The sequence below is a fragment of the Phoxinus phoxinus genome (assembly GCF_949152265.1).
Source record: "Phoxinus phoxinus genome assembly, chromosome: 1".
NCBI lineage: Eukaryota > Metazoa > Chordata > Actinopteri > Cypriniformes > Leuciscidae > Phoxinus > Phoxinus phoxinus.
Genome location: NC_136876.1, coordinates 24,755,013 through 24,776,717, shown reverse-complemented (window position 1 = coordinate 24,776,717; position 21,705 = coordinate 24,755,013). Strand labels below are relative to the sequence as shown.

The 21,705-nt window shown below is 41.2% G+C and overlaps 1 long non-coding RNA gene across 4 annotated transcripts in view; it reads left to right on the top strand.

The window, feature by feature from the left end:
• The window catches only part of LOC307005420, a 74,278-nt gene extending 57,423 nt beyond the window's left edge, over positions 1 to 16,855 (top strand). For 3 of the 4 annotated variants that reach the window (XR_013799270.1, XR_013799271.1, XR_013799272.1), the window contains exon 5: positions 16,711 to 16,738. This is a non-coding gene — a long non-coding RNA (uncharacterized lncRNA). Of the gene's footprint in view, positions 1 to 16,710 lie in introns of all 4 variants that reach the window. The other variant, XR_013799269.1, reaches the window with a different exon arrangement.
• Positions 16,856 to 21,705: the final 4,850 nt, after the last annotated feature.

Below are 21,705 nucleotides of genomic sequence, written 5' to 3'. Positions count from 1 at the left end.
TCATTTACAGCCAGTGCTCGAAGTGGAAAGCCAGTACTCCCAAGGGTTGAAATTGCGCTCCTTCCCCCTCTGCTGTGCATACCTCAACATGTGAGAAGTGCCACTTTACAAATTAAAATATAGAAGTGCTGGTACTGCATATCGGTGCGTAGCCTACCGGCCCACTTTGAGCACTGGTTACAGCATCTACCAGGGGTGAAACAGGATCATGCTAACCCGCCAAACTCACTGGCTTCTGTCTAGACATCAGACATGTTTGGGTGTGATGTTGTCTTATTGGCTGGAAAGAAGAACCCAACCCTTGTCTCAGCGATGGCCTCTTATTGGTCCCAGACAGTCTTTTCACAGCCCAATGAGATCACAATATTTATTTTGGCTTTCATCTGTTATGAAATGCCCTCTTCTCCTTCCAGCTCTGTTAAAGGAGGAGGGCATTGGCCTTGTTTTCTGTGAACTCAGTGAGGACACTCATCCGTGGCTTCTTCCTCTTCCTCTTGCTCCCCCGCTTTCTGTTTGTATGATTTTATAATGCTCTATAAATTCAGCCGCAGAGGCCATATTGCAAGACAAGGTCGACAATAAACCAGCTGGGGGTGTGTGTAAATTGGAGCCTGTAGAGCCAATACCGCACAAACACAAGCGATATACTTTCAAAGCTACTCACCTTTTCGCCTCATCTCTGAGGGCCTGTTTTGAAAAAATATAATGGAAGACCAAGATAATCCTTCCCACATATTCATTTTAAAACATTCTGATTCTGTAGATGCTTTGAAAAATAAAGGGATCCATAATGGGAACTAGAGTTTCAATTCTTTGGCACAGTAAATTGAATTTAGTAAATTAATTTTAAAATTCCAATTCAGTTCTTGTGTTTAATTTGAGATAAACAGAATTGCAATTCATATGGGGACAGGATAGATAGCAGGACGGACGAATGGATCGAGATAAGTCTAGATAGATTCCTCTTCCTGTCATTCCAATTCAACTTCCTGTGAGTCATGGCCAAATTGTTTCAAATTCACAATTCTGAATTTTGAATGAACCCTGGTGAAGAGCCACGTACAGGTGAAACTCGAAAAATTAGAATATCGTGCAAAAGTTGATTTATTTCAGTAATTCAATTTAAAAGGTGAAACCAACATGTTATATAGACTAATCTATAGATCACATGCAAAGTGAGATATTTCAAGCCTTTATTTGGTATAATTATGGCTTAAAGCTTATGAAAACCCCAAATTCAAAATTAGATATTGTGAAAAGGTTTTCATAGCTATATGCCATAATCATGTAAATTATAACAAATAAAGGCTTGAAATATCTCACTTTGCATGTAATGAGTCTATATAATATATTAGTTTCACCTTTTAAGTTGAATTTTTGCACAATATTCAAATTTTTCGAATTTCACCTGTGGTGAACAGACATCTTAAGCATCATCTTCCAAGCGGCTGACATAGGAGGATGTTTATAGTCAGAAGTCAGAGATTTTAAGTTGTAATATCTCACATCCCACATTTATCCCACATATTAAAATTTTTATTTAATGAGATTTACCATCTAGACACGACGGTGTGAGTCTCGGTCATTTTGGCCTTCGTTGATAGGTAACGAGGTCCAGGTGTTTCCGATTATCCCACCCTGCCGTGTTTGTACGGTTGCTGTTGCACGTGTACGGAGGACTCACAAACCTCACATCACATAACAGCTACAGCTGCAATAACCTCAGCCATTCATCCCAATGAATGTGATTCTGCTTTCCTTGCTTTATTAATAAAAATCAAAGAATTTTATCGTTCAATAAAAAGCAGCAGTTTAATGAATTAACACATGCATCTGTAAATGTCAGTGATTTGAGCTTTTTTTACATTTTCAGATCCTTTAAAAGTAATTCCCTGGTGCCTATCAAAGCCCAAATTGGTATCGTCCCCATTGATTGATGGTAGGTTTTTTTGAGAAAAGCCTCAAGGGTTTCTACTTTGATCCACCAAGCCGAGGTTCTCATTATGACTCCCTCATGAATTGAATCTTTCTGGTCAATAAAGTGGATAGAGAGGGAGGAACTGAGAAGAAATGATTTTTCACACCATTTTTAGACATTTTGGTTTCTTATAGAACCAGTCTGAGATGTACATTTCACTGGCATTTCAGCAGAAAGCACATGATGTTAGACTGTCACCTGTGCAAACCCAAGACTGGCGTCACATAAAATGTGTGAATTTGATGATTACAGGGAACGAATAGATGGGGAGAGGCAAAAAAAGAGAAAAGATCAAAAGAGACAAAGAGGTCAAGAGAAAGAGAAAGTATAGTTCATTTCACAGAAAGAGCTGTTCAATCGTCCTGAAAGTTGGCAGAGCAATTGCCATTTGAGGTGTCTGATCTAGACTGCTCCCCCAACTCGCTCTGACCTTCAAGGCAGTCAGTCTGAAAGGACTTTGGAGAAGAATCTAATCTAGCCTTTTTCTCAGCCCATAACCCTTCAAACCTTTTAGTGTATGGATATATTGAACTGTGCATGCGTGCGTGCGTGCGTGCGTGCGTGCGTGTGTGTGCGTGTGTGTGTGCGTGTGTGTGTGTGTGTGTGTCTGTGCTATTCCCAAACTTAGCTTTTCATTGCTTCTCATTTAAAGTTGGTAAAGACAAACAGGAAAAAGCAGTGGTCCATATACTGCACAAATAGACCTCTGAAAAACAGAGGCAACGAGAATAGTTGGAGGTGTGAGGATGGTAAACATTGGTTTGTTTTTCTGCTCTAATGCTCTACCCTGCTGAGGTGCCTCAGTTATTTTGAACCTCTGGGACATAAACACCCCGTCTCATAAATACCATGTGCCTCTCTCTCACCGCCAGATCTGGGGGTCCTAGAAGTGATCTGGAAGCTAGAAACTCTAGCTTCCCAAGTTACAATTTATTGATATTTTACATGTTTTACAGTAAAAATAAGATATGTTTGACAAAGTTGTTAGCAAGCTAACTACACTGAACCTAGCCTATTTAACACATTTTTAATATATGTGTATATATTAGCTTTTTTTACAATTGGAATCGGGCCAGTATTTATCACAAAACAGGAGAGGATCTCATATATATACCTGTATATTCACAGTATTGGCTGTAATGCATTACTAAGTAATTCATTACTGTAATTTAATAACTTAACTGTATTTATTTTGATATTCTGTTTTGTTCCCCTTAGTTGCTGTTCCCCAGCTCTGTTTGTTTTCAGCTTTCTGATTTACTGATTATGTCCTCGTTTGTTTCTGTGGTTACTTGAGATTTGCACCTGTCTTTCATTTTGTTTGCCTTGTATTTACACTCCATTGTGTTCAGTCTCTTGTTGGGTCTTGTTAATGATTAATGTTTGGTTTGCTATATCTCCTACGTTTCTTCTGATATCTCCTGATTGTTATAGATTATAAATAAAGTCCAGTTTGTGCATGCAGTAAGCCAACACGTTACAGAAGAACCAAACGAAATGTGAGAAAGACAAAAAAAAGATTTAAGATGGTGTTACGTTCCCCTCCTAGTCTGGGGGTCAGGAGGGGAAGTAACAGAGGAAAATAAAATATGATCATAAAAAGTAATGCAGAGACGTAAAAATTCACTTCAGCCTCAGTCTCAGAGTGAAAACGTAACACAAGTTTAAGGAAAAGTAAAAGTTTCCCTTTCGAAAACGGTCATAATGTATTGCGTAGCTAATACGCAGTGAGGAACTCCTTTCCTCGAGAATATTGAAGCTTATATTTTAAAACGCAATGCAGCTGCACAGCAATACTATCCGAGCTACTTGCTCGCCCATTGTCTGTGCTGAGGCAACTGCACATCCTATGGCGAGGCAGCTCAGACACGCGAACCAATCAGCCAGCTTGGCGCCAAGTACGTCAGAGCCCGCCAGAATGTGCGTGACTTATACAGTAGCTATAAAACCCGCTCCATTTCACCATAGTACAGATTTAATCTCCTTCAGCGACCTTTCACGTCTCTGTCTCCTCTAAGAAGCTTCGCCGTCGAATCAAGCCAAGGCAGCTAGAACTAGCTTTACCTGCAGCGGACCAGCGCCATTCTCCTGCGGCCATCCGGCAACTACGCATATCCTTTCTCTGCTAACTGTGTTTTTGCCGTCGCGAAACACAGTTTTTCTGAAAGAGCTAATTTCTGAGAGCTCGAGTGTTGTTCCAAATGCCTCGTTCTCTATGCACTTCGTGCTGTTCTCAGATGTCTGTTCTGTCTGGGTCTCCCCCATGCGGAAGCTGCTCTCTCCGCCAGTGGATGCCCTCAGTGCGAGAGCCTGCCCATCTCCATGCTGCGGATACGGTTAGCTCTCTTGAGACAAGATGGCAGCACCGGTCCTTCTGCGCTTCCTTTTCCCGAACTACTTCAACAGCGGAAAAATAAGCGCCTCAGCCAGTGTCAACCTGAGAATATGGAGTTAAGCGAGCCCACGCCAGCCACGTCCCCGCGTCCATCACTTTCTCCATCACAGTCTTCGCTGGTCCTGTTTACCCTGGCGAGCCAACGCCCCTCCCAGCGAGTGGCGGGCCTTGTCTCTTTCGGCGGATCGGACGAGGAACAGCTCGCCGACAGCCTCTCCATTGCGGCATCTGAGGATGAGTGGTCGGGCTTAGTTGACCACGCCCCTCTCTCGCAGTCCAGTGCTAGCGCGACCAGTACCAACTCTGACACGGAGATGTTTCGAATCCTGACCGCGGCTGTGACGGATCTCATCGCACCCGAGGAGCCTGCTAAAAGCAGATTAGATGGATGGTTTCTACCTGGGGAGCCGGCAGGCCCCCCGTCAGAAACCAGACCCATTTTTTCATGAGGTGCACGAAGAGCTGACGAAATCATGGAACGCCCCTTACTCTGCGCACATTAGTTCTTCTGCTTCCGGTATATATGAGACGCTGCCTCCCCTTGAAGAAGCGGTCGCCGCTTATCTTTGCCCGCCCACTGCTGCTGGATGGAGAGCTAGAGCAGTTCATCCCTCAAAGCCCTGCTGAAACACCTCAGCCCTCGCTGGACGCGCGTTTTCTGCTTCCGGCCAGGCTGCTTTGGCCCTGCACACCATGGCGGTGTAGCAGGTTTTCCAGGCCAAACTCCTCCAGGCTATGGACGAGTCTGGCCCGGACCCTGAGTCGTTCAGAGACCTTTGCAGCGCCACAGACTTAGCACTGCAAGCTACGAAGGCAACTGCTCAAGCTATCGGCAGAGGTATGGCTAACCTGAAAGTGCTCTAGCTCGTACTTTGGCTTAACCTGCACAGAAAGACGTGCCCCAGTATCGTGCGCACAGACAATGTGCCAGAATCAAGTTTTCTTTCACGCTTAAACAAACAATAACATACACAATTATGCCAAACTCCAGTTACAAAAATTCAATTCAATACTCATTTTTCAAAACATCACATGTCTTTTGCTCAATATACTGGCATTTTATATTTGAAAGGTGTAAATGTGTTTATGTCAGTGTATGGTGTAATCTGAAAGGAATGTGGTACAGGAGAGAGAAAACCAAAGAGCATATTCACATACTGTATGGGTCAACCCTCAATACAACACCAGACCGCACTCAACAGTGTAGCAGCTTATAAACTACCATACTTACCTGTGTGGACAACACGTAAGTCATTTTTGCGGTAAAGTTTCGGTCAATGATTCGACTGCAAAGCCCGCTTCTATTCATCTGCCAACACACCACGTGATTGGCCGCCCAAGACATCTATCCAAACACAAGGAGACTGCCAGCCAATCAACAAACCCAGGAAACCCCCTTTTACACCGACAAAGGGAATCCTCAAAGGAACGCAAAGACAGCCAAGTAGCCTTCAGACTCTTAGCTGATCTGGTGCTTTGATTTACAATTTAATAATCCCGCCTAAGCAACGACAGAAGGGTTACATTAATGATTGATGGTTTGTTCATGACATGTCTTATAAGTGCATATAGAAACTTGGGATTTCATCATCTCACTCTTAAAGCTCATTCTTTTCTTTCTTTCTGCAATGAATTTAATGTCTTAAACTGCTGATCTAAGTTACCTTGCTAATAAATAGTGTTCACTATAGTCTGGATATTTATATCCACTGCAGAGCTGATAGTTACGGACCGTTCAAATTAATTAATACATTTGAGCTAAATTGATCTGTTTTATCCTTACACTAGGCAACATACTTACCGGACTTCCTGGCATAGGAGTTCACACTTCTCAGGCCTAAGTTTTACTCCGTGGAGCCTAAGAGTTTTCGGATTACTCCTACATGTATGAAACCCTGGTGGTAAGCTTTTCCCTGGTCGAGGATGCTAAACCATGAATGTGTCAATCAGGTCTTGAATCCGTGGCAAATGGTGCATGTCTGGTACAGTCTTCCTATTGAGGAGGTGATAATCTACACTCAAGTGCAGTGAGCCATCCTTTTTTTCCAACACAGACTACTGGGGTGGAGTAAGGGGACTTTTTTACAATCCACCCTTTTGCCAGAAGGTCTGGGATATAGTCCTTGACTTCTTTGAAAAAAGACTTGGGTATTGAGGAATAGGAATGTTGTCCTGGTATGTTGATGGACATTTGGAGACTCAGGATGCAGCCAACATCATTTCCATCCCGGGCAAAGGATGGAGACTCCTCGTGCAGCATTTGCCTTACCACTGATTGATGATCCTCACTCAGATGTCTGAGATCAACAGGTAGATGCCACAATGTTGAGCTTTCATCCACTGCTGCCACCGATGCACCATGAACCTTCCCACTGACCTTTTTCTGCCTGGACCGCTTCCAACACCGTTTCAACAAAGTGGGCGTACCCTAGGATTGTGTTGCGAGGTAGGGTAATGTCGCATGTAGAGTGGTTACCGATAGGGACCGCAACATATTGGCTTCTTGAGATCTGGATTTCCAAAAGGCCTTCACCTATATCCAGCTTCTCCAACTGCACATTGTCCTCATCTGGCTCGAACAGGGATACTGTGCCAGACTGGTCCATTTTGGGTGGCACTCTGCACTTTACCCATGCTACCTGACCTGCTGGTATGAAAGCGGTGTCTTGGTTTATTCTCACCTGACCCCACTATCCGCTGTGCTCGGGAGTCTGTACAAATCTAACCAGGGTCTCACATGATACTGCCATTGTGCTGGAGAACAATGAAACTAAGTTAGGAACTAAACGCTCTGGTTGGCCATGAATTAGCTTTTCCATCAAGCAACGGCCTCTCGACTGGGATGTGGCTCACCAGAAAAGGAACATTAATTGAGATGTCAGGGTTGTCGTTCCCTTGTATATTGACGTAATGACAGCCCACCCATTAAAGGGTATTAGATCTCCATCGACAGCATACACTTCTAACTTATCTTTCATTCCAATGAGCTCCATAAGAGGCCTTACTTCTACATTGGGTAAGTATTTGTCTTTACAACTTTGATCGATCATGCTTACTTGAGCCCTGGTATCAAGCAGTGCGGTCACTGCAAGGTCATTGAGATTACACTAGGCCAGCGCTTTCTTCCCTATCAATTTAACAATATTTTTTTCTTAGTTCCAGACGGCAATGGACTGTCAACACCCTTATATATTCCTTTGTCATTAAGAGTCTGGTTTTAACAGCAGGGAAATGCTTTTTCGAGTTTACGCTTTACAGAGTCAGGTTCGATCCCCAAAATGGGGTCCTCAGGGCTTTGGGACATAGGGGGTTCGGTCACTGGTCATCCCTTGGCATCTGTTTCCCGTTTCCCTGCAGTCCTTGCTTCCGGAGACATCCTCGAGCCCGGTGCCCAATGAGTGCAGCTCTGTTGTCCGGCTTCGACACATCTGGGGCAGTGTTTCAGTGGAAATTACGTCAACAAATTGAATAATGCTGCGTGTTTCAAGGCACTTCAGTGGACCTTTAACTCTCACACACGTCCCATTTTCAAGAGAAAATGGGATGTGTGTGAGATGTTGTTACGACAAGTAGGGATGAGGGATGAGGTGAGCAGGGTAATGGAGTCCAAAGGGTGATCTGGGCGGAGACACAGAGGAAAGGAATACACTGGAGACAGGGGAAATAGTCCACATACTGTAGCAAGAACGAGGTCAGACAAAGAGCTGGGGTGAAGAGTGTGTATGTAGAGGCAGTGATGAGAGTGATGATGAGTTGCAGGTGTGATTGATTGGGAATGACGTGCAGCTAGGGACCAGGATGGATGCTGGGGCATGTAGTGAAGAGGATGGTGACTAGAGTGATCTGTGACAGATGTGCTGCAGCAGCAGATCTTAAAGTGACATCAGCCACTAATTCTCTCTGTAATTAATATTAATCAAAGAACAATGGTAACAGAGAAAAGTACTCATTGCTCTTGACTAAAGATCTTTTGTAGCTTTATAAAGGATTCATCTATATTTCATTTATAGTTTATGCAGTACAGACTGTTTGATAACTTTATTCAGTTTATGAATATTTCACAGGGCACAGGTAAATATGACATTTATTATGGGTTTATGTGATGATTGTTTTAAGTTCACTTAAATTAAAAGTTGTTATATTTTTTGAAGCCTAATAAATGTCAAAACAATTATAGCTTTCAATTACACTGTAATGTTGAATGGCTATAATTAATGTTTAAAATAAAAAAAAATATTTCATTGAGACATCAGTAGCTGTAATAGTGATATTGGCCGTCATTCATAAAAAATATATTTTAAGTATTTAAATATTCAAAGTATTTAAATATATTGTCTTTATGTTGTTTCTACATTAATTTGGAGATTAACTGTGAAATTATTACATTATAAAATATTAAAACGCAAAACTTCTTCTTAATTGCGATTAATCACAGAGAAAAAAACTTGATTAATCTAGTTCATTTTTTTAATAGATTGACAACACTAATATATTATATATTGGAACAAAAAGGGATAACATTTTTCAGATTATTAATTATTTGATTATTGCATCTGTTCACTTAGTTGTAAAGGAGATTAAACGTAGAGGTATAAAAAAAATTATGTTAATTTTCTTGAAGTGTTACCTGAAAAGTAATGCAAGTCTTAGTTTAAAAGTAACACTGCTTTAGAAGGCTTAGCTACTTTTCGCTATACTGTAAAATGTTAGCAGTGTTGCTATTATGCTCCGTAACACTGTCCTGGAAGTGAAATGTGGTTAGAGGATATTCTTTTTCATTTACAGCCAAAGAAAAATTTACAAACCAAAAGTTAAAACCAGCAGTGTGGTGAAAATGTGATTCTCTATTCCCAGCTCTCAGCAAGACTCTTGTAGCCTTTGAGGCCTCACAGAGGTAGCTCACCATCTTTGTGAGCTTAAGGGAGGCTCCATTGATGTTTCTAAATGTCTGCCTCCAGCTGTCTTAATATCACACTAGTACACACAAACGCACAAAAGGCACAGACACACTGATAGGCCAGGCTTGATTAAACATTCTTGAGGTGTTAGCTGGTAATCTGTCACTGAACTTCTAAGGAGACGTTTAAGTTTGGCCTCCATATGTCACCCGGCGCGGCATCATGATAGGCCGTTCCTCACAAACACAATTCGTTCTGCTCTTAATGTGGCCACAGAATCTACAGCACTGTGAAGACCTTTTATACAGCTTTACTGCCAAGCTCACTGAATCTACGTGAGAGCTCTGCTTTCTCCTAACAAAATGCACAAGATCTGATGTACAATAAGATATGGCTCAAAAAGCTCCACAAAAAGATAAAGAATGTGCCACATGTAATTGTGCATTTAATGTATTTGTGTATCCCCAGAGGAATGCTCAAAGATTGTCTTTCAGGGGGACATGGAGCACTCGGTTATGTTTTCAAATCTTTGAATAAAAGGTGTCTGGATATATCTGAACCATTTTTTAAATGAAGATACTCTAGTCTATAGCATGCGTTTTCCAAAGAATGGACTGCAAGGGGACTTTCTGGGCTGTCAAAGTAAATGAGTGGACTTAGATATTAATGAAATAAGTTTAAAAAAAATAATGTTTTGTTTTGTTTTGTTTTACATTCAACATATTTGATATTATTACTGTTCATTCTGCTACTGGAAAACCTTTAAATACTGGTCAGAAATGTGTGATTATTTTACTCTCTTTTAAAAAGTAAACCGAAAAACCCCCAAATATGCATACAGTTTTATGAGGAAAAATGTATTAGGCATATATGTGTTAATCTAAAACGTAAATATTTTTTAATTAAAGGGATGGTTCGGAGTAATTTCAACCTATAGGGTCCTTTGCACCATGACCTCGAGCCAAACACCCCCTCCAGAAGCTTTTTTTCCCTTGGTCGAACATTAGAAATAAGTTAGAGCTTATTTAGAGATATCAGCCGAATGGCTTAGTGCAGTTGCTAATGGACCCAAATGTTGTATATCGTAAATTACCCCACTAATAATGCCCAGAATGGTACCAAACTTATACAGTAGTACAAATAGGTTATGTACTCATACAACGAGGCATTGGAAAGTTTGTAAGTGCATCAGGAGTTTATTGAAATAACACTTGCCTGATGGCTTATGCTACCGCTAACATGGACGTCGAGGTCACTTCAGTGATTTGGGAAAAGCCTGTAAAAGTCTCGCGCAATCACCCGGTGTTGCTGAAAAAGTTTTTTGGTATATCCACTTTTTTTCTTTTCTTTTTTTTCGAAGTGTTGACAACTTAGTGTAACTAATAATTGTTACAAACGGGTACAAAAAAATTTTAACAAAAAAATTGTGCATTCCTTGAACTGGACATCGTTACACTACATCCTTGCATCGTTTTCTGCCAGGACTTTTACGCGCTTTTCCCAAATCACTGAAGTGACCTCGACGTCCATGTTAGCGGTGGCATAAGCCATCAGGCAAGTGTTATTTAAAAAAAACTCCTGATGTACTTACAAACTTCCCAATGCCTCATTTTATGAGTACAGAACCTATTTGTACTACCGTAGAAATGTGGTACCATTCTGGGCATTATTAGTGGGGTCATTTACGATATACAACTTTTGTATCCATTAGCAACTGCACTAAGCCATTCGGCTGATATTAAAAAAAGCTTATGGGGGCAGTATTATGTTCCAAAGGACCCTAGGTTGAAATTACTCCGAACCATCCCTTTAAACATTTTCCTTGACAGCAACTAATTTGAATGGAGAGCATATTGAGATTTTTGCTGAAAAACTATTTGCAATCTCATATTAGGAATATATTAACAATATAAAAGCCAATTATTATATTTAGAAACACAACATTTTTAGGTCTGAATTTTTAGCTGTGAATCATATTTGAGGATCCTTGGCATTAAAGAAACTAGAAGAATTGTAGAAGAGACACGCATTAGATTGCAGGTTGCAAAAAAACTCAGTATACTCTCTATTTAAATGAATTGCTGTCTAGGATAAACTAGACAGCATTTTCATTTTCTGAATCGTGTCGCATGCTTTCACACTGTATCATATCATGCATCTTAGTGTGGAACGTGTTAGGTAAAAGTGGCACTATTGGTTGAACACCATCTCAGGGGGCAATTGAATTCAATTAAGCGTCTGTAAGGCTGGAGACCTCATGTGTGTCAAATGAATTTGAGACTGCTGGTGTGTCTGCCTCTGTACGGTACTGTCAGAAGTCAGTTGCCATGACAGCCAATTGCAAGCCTGCTGTTCCGTAGCTACAGGTTAGTGAAACCATGACTGACCTATAGATATCGGCTGGACCTTTGTTTTCGCACTTGGCCACATTGTTTATGTCGTGTTAAAAGGCCACAATTATTGCCTCTGTAATTAGATGGTTTTATGTGAGCAGAAAGGAGAATGACCACCTACTTTTCACATCTCTGTGAAAACCTGGCAAATGATGTTGATACTGAAGTATAATGAAGAGATTTTAGTGTTCCTTTGGCTGTTTAATGTAACACTGGCACCTTAACTAGCTGCACCAGAATAGTTTTTTCTTTCTCATGAGAGGTATAAAAGGTCTTTGTGTCTAAATGTGTATTGATGAGGCTCGTGGGATTTTTACTTCCCTTCAGTGCAGTACCTATAAAAGGCTAGTGGCAGTGGTCATTTAGACCAGTCATTTCCATCCTAGGGGGCACTTAAACATTTTTATTCATCCCTGTATTTAAATAGATTTTGGTTTTACTTTGTTAATAAAAAAACTATAAAAACAGATTTTTCGGATCCCTAAGAAACATAAGAAAGAAAAATGTCTGTCTTTAAAAAATATATATAATATTATTTTTTTTATAAATTGTGCACACTACCGTTTCAAACTCAGGAGTCAGTATTTAAGGATGCATTAAGCTGGTTAAAAGTGACAGTAAAGACATTTATAATGTTACAAAAGACTTCTGTTTCATATAAATGATGAAAAACACGTATCACGGTTTCCACAAAAATATTAAGCAGCACAACTGTTTTCAGCATTGATAATAGTAAGAAATGTTTCTTGAGCAGAAAATCTGCATATTAGACTGATTTCTGAAGGAACATGTGACACTAAAAATGGCTGCTGAAAATTCAGCTTTAGCATTTTTTTTTAAATTACATTTTAAAATATATTCAAAAATAGAACACAGTTATTTTAAATTGAAATAATATGTCACATTATTAGCCTACCAGTTTTACTGTATTTCTGATCAAATTAATGCAGCCTAACTGAGCATTGTCTTTTTTCAAAACTAATAATAATAATAATTTGTTACATTTATTCAGTGCTTTTCTCAGCATTCTAAGCACTTTACATATGGAAGGGGGAATCTCCTCAACCACCACTAATGTGCAGCATCCACCTCGATGATGCAACTGCAGCCATATTGCACCAGAACGCCTACCAGACACCAGCTTACTGGTGGAGAGGAGACAGTGATGAAGCCAATCAGTATTTATATGGAGATGAGTAGGATACCATGATGATGGATAGAGGCCATTGAACAAATCTGGCCAGGTCACTAATACCTCCTCCAGCAAAAACCCAATTTTACCAAGAGGTTTCCCATATGTACTGAACAGGCTTACATTACATTACATTTACATTTAATCATTAAGCAGACGCTTTTATCCAAAGCGGCTTAGAAATATGAAGAGCAATAAAAGCAATCAAACTAACAATAGGGCAACAATATGAAAGTGCCGTGACCAGTCTCCAGTTAGTCCAGCACAGTACATGTAGCAAGTTCTTTTTGATTCTTTTTTTTAGATATAGAATAGTACGTTTTAGTATTAATGAGTCAAGTGTTGCAGAAAAAGATGGGTCTTCAGCCGATTCTTGAGAATGGCTAAAGACTCTTTAGCAAGGAACAGTCCAGGTGAAGGTCTGTGAAAGAGATTTTGTGCCTCTTTGAGATGGCACCCCAAGGCGTCGTTCACCTACAGAACGCAAGTTTCTGGAGGGCACATAGGTCTGGAGTAATGAGTTGAATGGATGGGTGCCGAGCCAGTAGTTGTTCTGTAGGCAAACATCAGGGCCTTGAATTTGATGCAAGCGGCAATTGGCAACCAGTGCAATTGTATGAGGAGTGGTGTGACGAGCTCTCTTCTGCTCGTTAAAGACCACTCTTGCTGCAGCATTCTGGATCAGTTACAGAGGTTTGACAGTACATCCTGGAAGACCTGCCAAGAGAGCATTACAATAGTACAGTCTGGATAGAACAAGAGATTGTCAATGAGTAGTGTAGCATGTTCTGATAGGAAGGGCCTGATCCTCCTAATATTGTATAAGGCAAATCTGCAGGACCGGACAGTTCTAGCAATGTGGTCTGTGAAGTTCAATTGATCATAAATCATAACTCTGAGGTTTCTGGCTGTCCTGGATGGAATTATGTTTGACGAACCTTGCAGAATGTAGGTTGTGATGAAATGTTGGGTTGTCAGAAACCACAAACAGCTCTGTCTTTGCAAGGTTTAGTTGAAGGTGGTGGTCAAGCATGAAATGTCTGTCAGGCAAGCTGAAATGCAAGCAGCTATCGTCGAAGGTAGAGTTGTGTGTCATCAGCATAGCAGTGATAGGAAAAAACATGTTTCATAATGACAGATCCTAGTGATGACATGTAGATGGAGAAGAGAAGTGGTTCAAGCACTGAGCCCTGAGGCACCCCCGTAGATAGATGCTGCGACTTAGACACCTCACCTCTCCACGACACCCTGAAGGACCTACCTGATAGGTGAGACTTGAACCACATCCCTGCTTAGCTTCAATGGGCATTGGCCTACAGGGTGATAACTGCTGGCAATAAAAAATCTTACTCACCCCAAACTTTTAAATGGTAGTGTATAATGTAAATAACACATTTATATGTATTGTTTATAATGTGCATATGGTTGTTTATCACTGATTTCATGTGCAATTGGATAAACAATACCACTGTTTGCAAATCCATACAATTAAAAATTAATCATGCATGAATGACCAAACAATGGGCATATTATGTATCTAATTATATGTGCTCGTTTTAAATTTGTGTCCACTCACATTTGAGTGGATTTCAAGAGGTCCAGACCCTCCTCTGAGCACCTTCTGTGAAGGCAGCGCTGGGACAGCAGGAATGGCAAATGAAGTTGAGGAAACTTTTTCTATTAAATGGTAATTCTGAAACAATAGGGTCCAGATGATAGATCTCCCCTGCTGAGCTGTTCTGTCCTTTGGCTGGATATAATTCAAGGATCAGTACAATAACAATGATGTGCTCTATTATTGCTGCTGCTTTTGCCAGTCTGTGGGGGCCATGTTTGTGAGACCACCCTCTATTCTCTCTCTCATTCACACTCATTCTTTTGTCTCTCCTCCATAACAAAAGCATTAACATCTGTAAAGCAGGTTGAGCGGGTACGGATGGAGAGATGGGATGTGTGAGCTGTGCCTGATGCAGTGCGTCTTTAAAGTCAGCATGAAACGGAAGCTGCAATAGACTTTTCTGACATAGATCCAAGTGAAACACTTTCGAACAAGAAAAAAATGTAGGGAATGACTTGATTTTGTCTATGGGCAATTGATTGGATTATTTAATGGTTTAGGTTTGCTATTACTGTGATCTAAATGCTGTAAATGCTGCAATATGCCACAAAATCAAGAATTTCCCATGGGATTCTAAACTCTTAAAGTGCAACTGTTCTGCTTTTCCATCATGGACCAACAGCTTAAAAGATTATAGCTGTACTGTAACCTGTTGATATGGGAAAAAATAACAATAGACTGATTTTAGGGCAGTTTCTGTAGGTGGTGAGGGTCAGGGTTAGGAAAATGTTTGTTTGATAGGAACGTTGTTTGCATAACAATATGTTTTTTTTATTTTGACCAATTAATGTATATGAATGTGGAGACCCTGTTGTGGGTGATGAGGGAAGTGTTGTGGATGAAAGTTCAACCCCTGGAACTGCAATCCATGAACCTCAGAATTGCTGGATTACCCAATTACCATTGGGCCCTTGACCTCCAGTTACTCTTGGGAACCGATCCTGTTTGTAAATTAACTGAAATTGCTTAGAAATTGGATTTAAAAAATCGGTCAAGTTACTAATAGCCAAAGCACTAAGTTGGCAGGCTTGTTGTGTTTGTTGTCTATTTGTGCCTTTTGTCTATCCCTTCACCGCACACTACTTCCCCTTGCAACTTTTCTTTTTGTCTCTCTTTGTGTCTCTGAGGACACTTTGTTTCACCCAGGTACTGTTGCCTATAATGGAATGCTGTTTTTGTATCGATGCACTTCCTAAACTGAAAATAACCTGCCGAGACACATTCCCACAAAAACAGCATCAGGTCTTACTAGGACGCTGGCTTGATACCTCTGCACTGAATGGCGGCTTAGATTGTAGGAGCGTCTGTGGCAGGAGCTGCCTAGCTGTTTTGAACTCTTCTGCTGAACACGATGTGTAGTCATGGACTAGCTGGAGGAAATCTGTACAGATAACAATATTAATCTGCTCAGACAGCTGGGCTGGGGGATATCTAGTGGCATTAGACTAAGGACACGGGGACCTTGGTAGACCTAAATATATATCAGGACTGGAATGAATTTTATCTTAGTCGAGCTCACAGGATCTCTGCCACATACCTTGTACTCTAATGGCTGTACTGACAGTCAAATGAGTTTATAAGCTGTGTTGAGGGCATGAACACCTGACCCTGCCACAAAATACAAAAAGCAGAATGATAAATTTATGTCTTTGGATATCACATGCAAGCATTTACCTGTTGTCATGGGGACACTTTTCCAACAACATTCACTTCTTACAATGGCAACAATCTGGGGCGCGTGAAAAAGTGAATTTCTAGTTTCTAGAAACGCCAGTCATGCTTGCATTTTGTAAAGTTAAGAATTTAGGCCTGAAATATTGTGGCATGAACCGTGAATACAAAATTGATTATGCAGTTGTTGTTGTTGGTTTTACAGTTTTTTTAAAGGCATTTCTTAGATAATAAATATATTAATTATGTTATTTGACCTCCATCCCAATTCAAGGCTTTTCATAGTCTATGGTCCATGGAAAATTTGAGAAAGAGAACTTTTTTTTGTGCAAAATATACCATACTGTCCAAATGTTCATGTCAGTAAGATTTGTTAATGTTTTTGAAAAAAGTCTCTTATGCTCACCAAGTCTGTGTCAGGATAAACCAGACTCAAAGACAGGTATAAACAATCCAAACAGTTGTTTGTTGAACAGATGGATGAATGGGGCAGTTCAGGTGAGTAAATGGCACATAAACTACTGAGTGAATGCTGGTGGAAAACTTGCATTTAATTTCTTTGCAGGTAGTGAATGGTGATGATGGAAGAGGACCTAGTCGAAGTGCACACCTCTTGATGACACAGTGAGTATAAAGGTAATCTTTAATCCACAGGTTTCAGGCACAAAGATGAAGGAGATCTATGAAGAAGGAAACACATGGGAATTGACACAGTATAAACAAGGCTTATGAATATTTTTCCACATTCAAGACCAGAAAAGGGCTCTATCCGAAAACTTAGGCAGCTGACTTGTTGCCTCACTGCCTTATCAGGCAATTGACCTTTGGCTAAGCCCCGCCCCCCTTAGTTACTGTTGCTACCTCCGACAACTTCATCTGGGCTCTGGTTTGGTATCAACATGGCGTATGCTGTGACGGCTCTTCCTGCTGGAATTTTATCAAACTTTTATAAAGCAGCAAATAAAGTGTCCGATAGAAGTAGGCAGAAGGGGCTCAGTGTGCGTTCGAAGGCTATATTTAAGACATACGGCGAAACGCAAGCAACAACAAGATCCAAATAGAGGCAAAAGCATAACGGTCACAGTCAAAAAATGAACCACCGCATATCCTAACCGAGACGGAGGCTGGGACTAACAATATCAAGGAGAAACACTGTTCATGCAAAGCTGGGTAGGTCTCTATACACTTATATAATCGTTATTATTTATAAAGCAAACGGACTACGCGAGTATAAAGTTGTATTTATTAGCAGCGTGTGCTAGCGTATCAACAATTAGGGCAGAGAACCGAAATCATGACCTAAACCAGCATAAAACTGTCTAACTAGTATAACTTCACAGTAAGGTTAAAAGCTAAATGTATCTTAGAGCAAAAGTGTGTTGTTGATCTTGAGGGGTTTCGCTGACTGAGGACGTCCACACAGTTTAATCCAAAGACGACACTTGTCAGTATTTAACTTCGGTTTTGGGAAGGGGAAAAAACGGACACCCCCTCCAACCTCTCTGGGAAACGCGTATCTGTGTTAGAAATGCCCCAGGCACAACGTTTAACCATATTTCTGATAAAACGACGACGTAATAGCCTGCCGAGACCAAAAATATGAGCCGCCTGCGTTGAAGTTAATGGAGCGCCGTGAAAAAGTGTCGGACCCTCTGTGGGAGCTCGTTCTTGGCTGCGCTGTGATTGGTCAATCTACATTCTAGGGCGTGGCTTAGCCAAAGGCGAATTACTTTATTTATTTATAGTTTATTCGGTCAGGACAGATACAGTGAACATAGATTATCTTCTCAAAGCAATCTCATGTCAGTATCATAGTGTTTATAGCCAAGGCTAATTCAATGGGACATCCTCGAGTCCCAGTGGAGGTGAAGACATTCCATGCCTGTCCCTATGAACTTCGCAGGCAGCGTTTGCGCACAAAGGTACCTCACAAAACGGATTTCAGACTTCTGAGGCAGCATAACTGTTTAATGAAATACAGCACTATATAGCTCAAGCTTTGTCTATAAGTAAGCAAATATTTAATTACTAAAAAAGTAATTTCTTACAACAAATATATATATATATATATAAATGTGTTATTCATTTTTCATTCTACTTTCTAGTTAGAGTGGGGATTTTTAAACTTTTTCATGCAAAGGACCCCCTACTTGGATGAGCGTAGGCAATTAAAAAAATATATTATCTCCTAAAAGTGGGGTCCCACAGTTATAATGGTTGTTGCACTCATAGGAACAAGAGAAAGGAACTCAAATATAATGCCAGTTCCAGGGATGTGTAAAGGAAAGGTTTTATGGGGCATGGAAATAATGCTTCATAAATAGAAAATATATTTAGGCATACCTGATTTGTGAAATGAAAGTCTTTGCTTTCACTAGAAGTCCTTTGATCATACAAATGCTATTTAGAATTGTGACCAGAGCCTTGTTGATTTGTGCCTGTTAAACACACAAAAACCAGAGAGCTTTTGGTTCGATGATAAGTTGAAAGCATTTCCACCCGATATAAAATGCTGACCGCTGATGGATGTTCTACCTGCATAATCAATTAGGCCTGCATGACAGTCTCCACTACAACACACTTATGAACCCTTTTCTTTCTTTTCCACCAATCTGATAAGCCATAATACATGGCATGCCGCACACTGACACAACGCATAAATTGTATCTATGCGATCACAAATTATAAATTGACTTTCAGCCCTTTTTGATAACGCATTTTCCGGTGGAGTAATCAAACTCGCATTACATGTAAACGTTCTGTCAGTGTGCGCTCTCTCTCCTCTATTAGGCCGGAGGACATGCCTTGTCTTATTGTTTTCTTATGCATGCTGTTGTTCCTGCTGAGGATGTTGGGATTCTAGGAGCAGCCTTTCATTGAACAGTGTCTCAGTGCTGAAGCAGATTGGACAAAGCAGCTGCCCCGGGCTGGAACGAGCGCTGCCGTGAGCAACTTAAGGGTGTTCTTTGTGGAGCTTTATTCACTTCTCTTAATGCGACATAGCTCTAGACACACTGCATAATAAGCAAATTAAACAGTTTTACATAGGACAGAAAATGTGTGGCCTTTACAAATAAGCACAAACCGAACCTACTGTGCAGACCCCACAGGGCCATTCTGAATCACCCAAACAGATGTTGAGGAGCCGCTTAACCCAGCTAAGTGCTTGAATATTTCTATATCTAAATCAATACACTTAATACAAGTTTACATCATTGCAGAAGCTGGTATTTCTATTGCTAGTGAGCTGCCTACTGCCTACTTATGCTGCTACCATCTAAGACAGCATCCTAACCATCATAACACCTCATAATGGACTTCCAGAGTGTCCAGCTTCCAGTGGATTTTTAATTGAGTGTGATTTTAGCATGTGGCTAAGCTAATGGCACAAAACTCAAATAAGCATACAAACTGTATGGAATAAGTATAATAAGGGGGGGGGGGGGGAGTTTGGTTGTGCAGCTATTTTCTTTTTCGCCGGCTGCTCGGAGGAAGTCATTTTTACTTTTCCCGCTGTTATATTAGAAGTTATGTGTGTGTCTGTCATGGATTTGCACTGAATTGATTCTCAAAAATACGGAACAAAGTGCGTTCCGTATCAGTTCAATACGGAACAAGACTTTTATGTGTCAAATACGGGACGATTCTGTATTATACGGAACGGTTGGCAACCCTAGTAGCTCACCTGACACAGCAATGTGGAGCACTTGTGTAGAATGGGGAACATGAGTCCTGTGAAACACATTTTTTTTCATTTATGCCTGCTACCCCTCCTGGGGCATAGGCCGCCAACAAGAGCTCTCCAGGCATCCCTGTCTTGGGCTTTTCTCTCCAGCTGGCTCCAGGTGTATCCAAGTTCTTTGGTATCAGCTGCCAGATCTCGGCGCCACGTATTTCTTGGCCTTCCTCTTTTCCTTTTGCCTTGGGGATTCCAGGTGAGCGCTTGCCTGGTGATGTTGGGAGCTGGCTTGCGGAGCGTGTGGCCAATCCATCTCCAGCGTCGTTTCAGGATCTCGTCTTCTGCAGGAAGCTGGTTGGTTCTCTGCCAAAGGTCCTGGTTGCTGATGGTGTTTGGCCAGCGTATCTGGAGGATTCTTCGCAGACAGGAGTTGACGAAGGTCTGAGCTTTCTTCATCATCACCACTGTTTTCCTCAATGTCTCTGCACCATAGAGAAGGACCGCCTTGACATTGGTCTTGAACAGCCTGACCTTTGTCCTTAGGCCCAGTTCCTTCGAGCTCCAGATGTTCCTCAGCTGTAGGAAGGCTGCTTTTGCTTTACATATCCGTGCCTTGACATCAGCGTCTGTTCCACTCTGCTTGTCGATGACACTGCCCAGGTAGGTGAAGGCCTCCACTTCTTCTAACGCCTCTCCGTCCAACTGGACTGGGTCGTTGTTGATGTTATTCACCTTAAGGATCTTTCTCTTCTGTTTGTTGATGTTCAGACCTAGTTGAGCGGAGGTGGCAGCTGTGCTGTTTATCTTTTCCTGCATCTGCTGTCGGGTGTGAGATAGCAAGGCAAAGTCGTCCGCAAAGTCCAGGTCGTCGAGTTGTGTGAAAGGTGTCCACTGGATTCCTGTTCTTATACGTGCCGTTGTAGTCTTAATTATCCAATCGATGGCTAGCATGAAGAGAAAGGGCGAGAGCAGGCATCCCTGACGAACCCCGGTTCTCACTTCAAAGGTCTCCGTAAGCTTCCCTCCATGGACCACTCTGCTGGTCATACCGTCGAACGAGTTTCGGATGATGTTAACACGGATGATGTTGACTGTGAAACACAACCCACCATAAAACAGCTTAAAGACTTAGAAGCAAGCCAAAATGACAGTGCACTACTCACCGGACACTTTATTTCAGAACTGAGACGATAGATCAACCAACATAGTAAAGCGTTGGCTGATTATTCTGTTTCGAATAAGACTGCATGCACTTTTAGTGGGCTTCACTGAACATTTCACTGCGAAATTGTTGCGAAACCTGAAGTAACGTAATATAATATTGCAGAAATGTTGTCACAGGCACGGGTTTCCAATTAGCATGTTTGTTTCTAAACTTTCTAAAAGTTAAAAAGTTCTTGTTCACAATCTTGGATTTTTTTTTTTTTTTTTTACAGAGATGAGCTCATCTCAACGCATTATGGGATATATGCGATGCTGCCTTGGGCCTGAAAGTGTCAAAATTAACCTGCCTTTAATTTGAAATAGTCTTTGTGTGATGTGAACGCATTTTTATGCTGGCATCTTGCTAGTTTGGAACAGAGCTCTTTTATACAGACCTTGAAGGAGCGAGAATGAGAAGGAAAAGAGAAAGAGTACAAGAGAGCCTCACAGGGGGTCAGAAACAGAGAAGGTGAAGATCATGCATACCTGTCAGACTATGGTTACACAAAGGTGAAGGAGGAATTTTATAGGCTGCAACACTTGCTTCCTCCAATCCAGTTCTCAAACTGCCTGGGGCTTCCTCTGCTATTTCTCTTTTCAGCTGAGAGAGAGAGAGAGAGAGAGAGAGAGAGAGAGAGAGAGAGAGAGAGAGAGAGAGAGAGAGAGAGACATCCACTT